General features: G+C 32.7%; 1 non-coding gene across 1 annotated transcript; it reads left to right on the forward strand.

Annotated features, from left to right (window-relative positions):
- The first annotated feature begins 7,345 nt into the window (after positions 1-7,345).
- On the forward strand, positions 7,346-7,508 carry LOC145271506 (U1 spliceosomal RNA). Its single transcript, XR_013865917.1, has one exon. It is a non-coding gene; the product is annotated as a U1 spliceosomal RNA (small nuclear RNA).
- Positions 7,509-8,628: the final 1,120 nt, after the last annotated feature.

An 8,628-nucleotide genomic window follows, 5' to 3' on the forward strand; every position in this document is an offset into this window, starting at 1 on the left:
ACATAGCCTTCGTCTGCCTACCCCCAAACGTCACACATATGTGCCAACCCCTTTCTGTAGCATTCTTTGGTCTGATGAAAAGGAAGTGGAGGTCTATCCTCACTGCGTGGAAACAATCAGGAAGCAAACACGCAGTCACTGTTCCTAAAGACACGTTTCCAAAACTCCTCCATAAATTAATGGTTGAGCTCCCTTATCAAAGGGAAAACCTAATGGCAGGCTTTCGCAAATGTGGCTTTCACCGCATAGATCCACAGTCAGTCCTCAATTGCCTGCTCAAGACTGCAGAGGAAAGATCTAAGGAGATTAACAGAGTCAACACTTCAGTCTCAGAGGTATTTCTAAATAACCTGACACTTCTGCGCCATGGTGAGGAGGGGGTGTCATGAAGGCAAAGCAAAGACCGGGAGACGTCATTCCTGGGAAAAGCATTGGAGCACCAGAGAATAAAAAGGAGGCTCTAGCAGCACCAGAGGATGAGGAGGAGGCTCCAGCAGGAGAAGCAGTCGATGAGGCCAACAAAACTGTGACTGACTTTAATGGGGAGGGAACTGACTCTGATAATGAAACTGAAAGGCGGAACATTTTTGCAACTTTCAATTTTTGATGCCATCATGAGATTCTAATCACTTAAAATCGAAAATGAAACTAAATTTTTGTAAAAACCTAATTAATAAATATTATGTTAATATTTTGACAAAGTTTTGGATACTTATGCAATTATGTTACCGCGCCAAAATATTAACGTTATTATTTAGAAAACCATTCTTAACGTGGAGAAGGAGAGTTTTGTACCTATTCTGTATTATCATTTAAGAATTTAATAAAAAAAATGATATCATAAAACTGGAATTTAACTTGAAAATAGGGGTTTAAAAATAGCACAGCGACATAAGTTTTCTTATGCCGAAAAATGTTTTTACAGTCTCTTTTGTTTATTAAATTTTTAGGTGAAAGTACAGAATAGTAAGCAACACATGGGCTTTAATCTCCTTTCCCAATAAAAAAACAAAACACGCTGGCTAAATTCTTCTTTGGTCAATGTAGGGGAAACCCTTCATACTGAATCAATTAGTATTTGTTTGGAAACTGCCAGAGTGTTCCCTTTTAGAGAAGCTGCCCCCCCCCACATAAAAAACGATCTTGTGTCTAATTTGCTTTCATGGGGAAACAAATAAATAAAACACTCGTTATATTGTAAACATTTACTAATATTTTCTCTAGATTTACTTTCTGCTAATCAGTGACGGACAATAAATGGGTGCTCAGTTTATGTAAACTTTATAAAAGAAATTGATCCCTATTCTGAAATCTAAAATATTAAATAAAACAGTAAAAATCAACGGAATCCTCTAGCGACATAATAAGTAAGTGTAGACAGAAAAATATTTGTAAAAAATATTAAAACAATTAAATACCGAAAAAGCAGTTTTTGTGCTCAGTTGTCTAACAACTCGGAGCAACTTTAAATTAAATTATTGTGTTTATAGTAAACATTAATATTTTCTAATAAACTACATAACTCGGAGCAACTTTACATTAAATTATTGTGTTTATAGTAAACATTAATATCTTCTAATAAACTACATAACTCGGAGCAACTTTAAATTAAATTATTGTGTTTATAGTAAACATTAATATTTTCTAATAAACTACATAACTCGGAGCAACTTTAAATAAAATTATTGTGTTTATAGTAAACATTCATATTTTCTAATAAACTACATAACTCGGAGCAACTTTAAATTAAATTATTGCGTTTATAGTAAACATTCATATTTTCTAATAAACTACATAACTCGGAGCAACTTTAAATTAAATTATTGTGTTTATAATAAACATTCATATTTTCTAATAAACTACATAACTCGGAGCAACTTTAAATTAAATTATTGTGTTTATAGTAAACATTAATATTTTCTCAGAAACTATGGTACTTGTACAGTTTAGTCAAGACATTAAAAAAATGAAAATATCGAAAAAAATATTAAAACAATTAAATACCGAAAAAGCAGTTTTTATGCTCAGTTGTCTAACAATTTGAGCAATTTCAAATAAACTTATTGTGTTTATGGTAAACATTAATATTTTCACAGAAACTACATAACTTCTACGAAAATAAGCAAATATTTAATATATATATATATATAAATTTCAAATCGAATAATATGTATTTAGATTTAGCGATTTATACTTTTATTTTATTTACGGCGGAATCAATATTTTTATTGGATTGCAATAAAAATACTTATTTTAATTTTTAAGATTATTTTAAACATTATTGAAGGGAAGTTTTTGGAAAGTGTAAAAACAATAATAAAGAAAAAAAAGGATTTCGAAAATGTAAAAAAAAAAGAAAGAAAAACTTACCTCAATTCAAAGAATTCAATACGAAAAATAAATCGAAATGAATTCGTTTTTCTTTTGTGTTCAAAACAGAAATTTTCATTTGTTTGTTAGGATTTCTCTATTAAATTGATACGATTTTGTTTTCTGAGCTCAATATTTTAAGAAATAAAATATATGCATATATAATATAATCAAAATTAAAAGTTGAAAAACACGATTTAAACGTGAATTTAAAGAGAAAATCAACTGCTAAGGAAGAAAGAATTTAGGTCACCGTAACACGGTACAATCATTATTTCGTTCCTCGTGTAAAAATGTCCGTTCGTTAGTTAAGTCGGTCGAAATGTTTTCTATCAAAGGTAGAATATATTTGTCAATGTTTAAGACTTGTTACGATTTCTTATGTAAATTTCACTTTTGTGTGTGCAATTTGTTAAAAAAAAAATACGTGAAGATATAAAAAGCAGTTTTTTGTTTCTATTAAGACAAAACAAATCATTATTGTTAGTCGAACAATTGTTAACATAATTATTTAAATTGACATTCAACATGAGAACAGCAGCCCGAATAATTCAAATAAGCGAAGTCAGTCAAATGATGTTTTACTACGTTTTCACCCCATTTTGGTTGTTTTTGTTTTACGGCATATCAACCCTTTTTCAGGTTATTTAATGCCGAATCTAGTTATTTTGAGGAACGATTTTTAATGGAATATATATATATATATATATATATATATATATATATATATATATATATATATATATATATATATATATATATATATATATATATATAATATTGGCTGAAGAGAGCTTGATAAGGATACCTTAAACGGGCCTTATTATCGGGCTTGAAACCGACGGTACCAATGACCTGTCTCAACTAACAACTTTCTGTACACAAAAAAAATATATATATATATATATATATATATATATATATATATATATATATATATATATATATATATATATATATATTTAAGACGGATTCTATTTAACCCATAGTTGGGACCCTAACAGGTATTACCACTCCGGGTCAAAGTGGACCTGGAAGCAATGGCAATAAAAGGGTGGCTCCACACTCCCCAAGGCCCGCAAGGTGGGGTCTCACCATCAGATATAGTTTTAGGTCATATCCAGGACCGTTGTATAAAGGGTTCTTTTTAAAAAAAAATTATAAAGGCCAATTTTTTTTGAACTGTGGGGATGGTTATTATCAAATAACTCTTTAATATTGTTTTCTTTATAGAATCGATTTCTTACTGTTACAAAACCAGTACATTCAATTTATATGTGTTTGATTGTGAGGGTTATTTGACAAGGTATACAGATAGGTTGGCTTTCTTTTTTTCATGAGATATGAGTGGGTTAAGTGACTATTGTCATATTATGAGTTATGTCCCCTTCAGTCAATTCTTTAATATAAAACAATTCAAGAGTTGCGTCCCTTGTGGTTGGTAAAAATAAATACATGGACTTGCTCCATGGCTTATCACGCTTAAATGTATCTTGTCTTCTGGTGTCTTTTTTAATAAGGTTCATCCCGTATCATATAATGAAACAAACATAATCGGACATGGTGGCAGCTACGGGGATTTTCTTTAAAAAAAAAAGAAAAAAGAAATCCATCCACTAATAGAATGAACGCAAAAGAAAACATCAGTCTTCGTGTTGCGCGTAAACGCACGTGGTGACGACGACAAGCGCCATCTTAAAAAAAAAAAAAAATCTATGCACAAAGTAAGTTCGGCAATTTCATTCAGTCATGTCATTGTTTTGTTTTCTTTGTTTTTTTTATTAAAAAAAGGATATTAGTATAATAATAATTTAAAAAAAAACAATAATTAAATTAAAGTAAAATGAGTTCTAATGCAAGCGAACCCGTTATGCACTGGGAGTCTGATAATCTATTTGAATCGTTCAGATTCTTCAAGCAACGGTGCGCATTATATTTCTCAGTAAAAAACATTCCCGTCGAGAAGTAGGTCGACCACATTCTACTGCTGTCTGATGAGGAAGGTTTACGGCGATATAACGCCTGGACATTTGACGATGATGCTGACCGGACGAACCCGGAGACAATTTGGTATAAATTTGAGGAGCATCTAGAGCCCCAAACCAATTTTCGTATTGCACGTTTCTATCTGCGTGAATATAAGCAGAATATACGAAAAGCATCGACGACATGGCGAGATGTAAACTACAGGCAAAAAAAATGCAGGTTTAGGGATAACCAAGAGACTGAAGAACGTCTCATTGAACAAATGATTACCGGCACTAGACACCCGGAGTTACAAAAACTTCTACTTTCGAAAGGCATGGAGCTTACACTCCAAGAGGCCTTAAATAGTGGTAGAACGCACAAAGCGTCCCTTAACCACATGCGGCAAATGGATGAAATTCGAGGTGATTGTCAGGAAATTAGTGCATTAAAAACAAGCCAATGTCGACGTTGTGGAAATAAACATGAAAAAGAAAAATGTCCAGCCTGGGGCACCACATGCTCAGCGTGTGGCAAAAAGAACCACTGGGCGAAAGTCTGCACTAACAAAATGGAGGGCACAAGAAAATACAGCCAAACAAAAACGACGAACAGCCAAAAGCAGCCGCAAGAAAACAGATACAGAAAGCGGAACAGTAAAATCTGCTCAGTAAAATCTGAGCCCAAGGAGATGTATAGAGAATTTGAGCAGCTAAACTTTAATGCGATTTACCAGCCAAAAGACGAGCGTACTGAAATAATAACAGAACTTAAAATAAAGCTTCCCAATAGACCAGGCACTCATATACTCAAAGCAAATGTGGACACAGGTGCAGAAGGGAATACGCTTCCTCTACGAACTTTTCGAAACATGTTTCCCAACAGAGTTGATGACTTAGGACAACCCATTCCAGGCTCCACAAGGAAAGAGCACACGATTCTGACGGCATACAGTGGCTCAAACATAATACAGCATAGATCGATCTACATACAATGCGGACACAAAGACAAGTGGAAAACTTTAAATTCTTTGTTGTCACAACAGAAGGGCCTACAATCATAGGATTACCTTCTCTCAGAGACTTGGAGCTGATAAGCCTCCACTGCACCATTCAACAAAAGAAAGATCCGATTAACTTCGTCATCGAATTAAAAAATGCATATGCAAGTCAGTTCGATCGCATAGGACATTTTAAAAGTGACTACCACATCGTCCTAAAATCTGATCATCCCACAAAACACTGAACACTCATCCTGGAACTCAGAAATTATCCAGATCCGGTCGTATAATAAGCCCACTCAAAAATTTTTCTTATGATGAGAACAGCCCTTAGTTGGACTCTCACACTATTGTACGTTCCTTCCTTATGTAATTTTTATTCTTTTCGTTTTATTTATTTATTTTTTTTTGGAAAAGAGCGATGTCATATTATGAGTTATGTCCCCTTCGGTCAACTTTTTAATAAAAAACAATACAAGAGTTGCGTCCCTTGTGGTTAGTAAAAATAAATACATGGACTTGCTCCATGGCTTACCACGCTTAAATGTTTCTTGTCTTCTGGTGTCTTTTTTAATAAGGCTCATCCTGTATCATATAATGAAACAAACATAATCGGACACCTACTACACACACACACACACACACATAAACACACACACATGTGTGTGTGTGTTTATGTGTGTGTGTGTGTGTGTAGTAGGTGTCCGATTATGTGTGTGTGTACATAAAACTGTGTGTGGCGTACTGAGAAAAATATTTTTTCTCAAAAATAAAAAATGAATAAAATCTATTTGTACAAAAATCTGTATACATGATTCTAGTGTATAAAATAATTACACATAAAAATTTGGTTATTTTTAATTTGTTTCTGAAAGATCGCTAGCAAATTAGCAGAATAAGTAATTGGTGTTTTTTTTCGTAATTACATTAAAATTGATAAACTAAACCTGTTTTCCTTCTGTCGGTACAAATACAACTTTTAAAAGTATATTTTATATCATTTACATTAATTATAAGCGTTGTTTGCCTAAAATAACTGTTATAGTAAAGCCAGGAACTATGCTATATTATCGATTACCTCGACGACGACGACGACGACGCAAATTATTCTATGAGATTAATATATGAAAAAATATATATAGCGTCTATTGGCATTTTTTTTTTAATTACTGCTCATGTAAGAGAAAATAACTCTTTAGATCATAATTTTTATTTTATTTTTGTTTCATCCGTACTTTGATATGATAATGGGTGCTTGTACAGTTTAATCAAGACATCAAAAAATAAAAAAAATTGAAAAAAATTATATTGTATGTATTCGTTATGGATTAAAGTTTTCATGAAAAAAGAAATCACTTGATTTGATCCAGCAGTTATTTTTTATTTTTATTTATTTTTTTGTTTTCCGAAGGAAACTCAAATTTTAATGAGATCGATCAGGTAACGGTCATCTTTTTTTTCGCTTAGGAGAAAGGAACGCCAGGAGAAGATAACTCCAATCATCGCTTAGTTTGTCAAAATTTTGACGAGATTATTTTGTTTTGAAACATGAGCAGAAAAAATGCTTAGATATATATTTTTCACTTATTTTACAGAATTTCTGTGTTTTTTTAAATCATTTTTTCATTTTGTCATTTGTATAAAGCCACCCCTCCTCGTGTCCCTAAATATCCAAATGGCGGTGATAGATCGATTACAATAAAAGTTGATTTCCTCTATAAAAAAGTACTTGATCAAATTAAGTTACTTTTTTTCAGAAAACTTCATTCCATAACGGGTACGTACAATATAATTTTAGTTCCGTTAAGAATTGAGTTATTTTGTGAAAATGTTGGTAAGTTTAAATGATAGTAAATTATTTGTTATGATTGTTGTTATTAGTGAATGAAATGTTGTGATATACTGATATTGGTGAGAATTATGTGGAGGTATTTTAGTTTTTTTATTGGTGTTTGTTGTTGGTTAGTATAGGAGTGTGATATAAAAACAGTGGTGGCCGCATAAAAAAATATACTTACCTGATGTAGGGGTAACGGTGATCATTAAGGTCGTTCCCCCAGAGCGAGGCCCATCCATTGCACTGCGGTTGGGTTGACCTTTGCGATCGTCCCAAATGTGGATGACTCGGACATGCTATTTCTAAGTGTGGGGTCTGCGTTCGCGCTCACCCCGATAATACAATCAAAATCAGAAATCCTTCCCTACTTCTTCCAAGTACCTCTCACTCGTAGGTTTGTACTCCCTCCGCTTAATCACCCTTAATCTCTGTAATACCAAGAAATACGCCATTTCTCTCGACCAGTTTATTATCCACTTCAATTCCAACGTTCTGATTGTATCTAATTTGCATGTAAATGTAATCAACGTTTAATCGTGAGGAATTCGTCTAGCTGTCGTCTACAGCTACTGAAAGTGTCTTCTTTCGATATACAGTGTGGACATAAGCCCTGTTACAAAATTTCTGAACTATTTATTATGATAATATTAAAATAAATTTACTATTTAATTGTCATTATATGATAATGTAATGTATGATTTCTAATTTTTTTTAGAAACAAAAGATGTTAATTTTTAAACAATGTCTGTTGAATTGGAGAGAAGATTAACCATAGAGCAACATGAGAATGACGTACGGCACAAGAAATATTCAAGTTGGGGGAAACAAAACTCAAAATCAACAAAATGTTTATAAAAAGGACGATTACTAATTACCTGGAAACTTCGTTGATCAAAGATAGACAACGTCCCAACACCTTAGGAACACCTAAACTTATCAAAAAAACTTAGGGAAAAATCAGGCGAAATCCAAAAAAATCTATGAGACAAATGGCGAACAAAGCACAAACATCACCAAAGACGATGTGAAGGATATGTCGAAGTGACCTATTAATGTCATCTTATAAGCTCCAAAAGCGACAGTTCTCTCTGCAGCCACAATTGCAAAGAAACTCATCAGAAATCGACTCTTGTTAAACCTTATTATCAGACAAGGCACGCTCAATAACATCATCTTCACAGATGAAAAGTTATTCTCACTTCAACATCCAACAAGCATCAAATTGAAAAAAGTCCTTGTGAGAATACCTGATAATGCAGAAAAGAGTTTCAAAATGAAGAAATCATCATCAGTGATGGCCTGAACAGCCATTTCTGAAAGAGGGAAATCTCCATCAATTTTTTAAAAAATGCCAATAGACTATTTTTTCTTGTTCTTAACACAGAACGTTACATTGAGGACATTTTTAAATGTGAACTAACCCCATGGTATAATTCTGTATTTGTTGATTGCAAGA

This window comes from Euprymna scolopes, chromosome 46 (genome assembly GCF_053919585.1).
Source record: "Euprymna scolopes isolate OS-2025 chromosome 46, ASM5391958v1, whole genome shotgun sequence".
Taxonomy (NCBI): Eukaryota; Metazoa; Mollusca; class Cephalopoda; order Sepiida; family Sepiolidae; genus Euprymna; species Euprymna scolopes.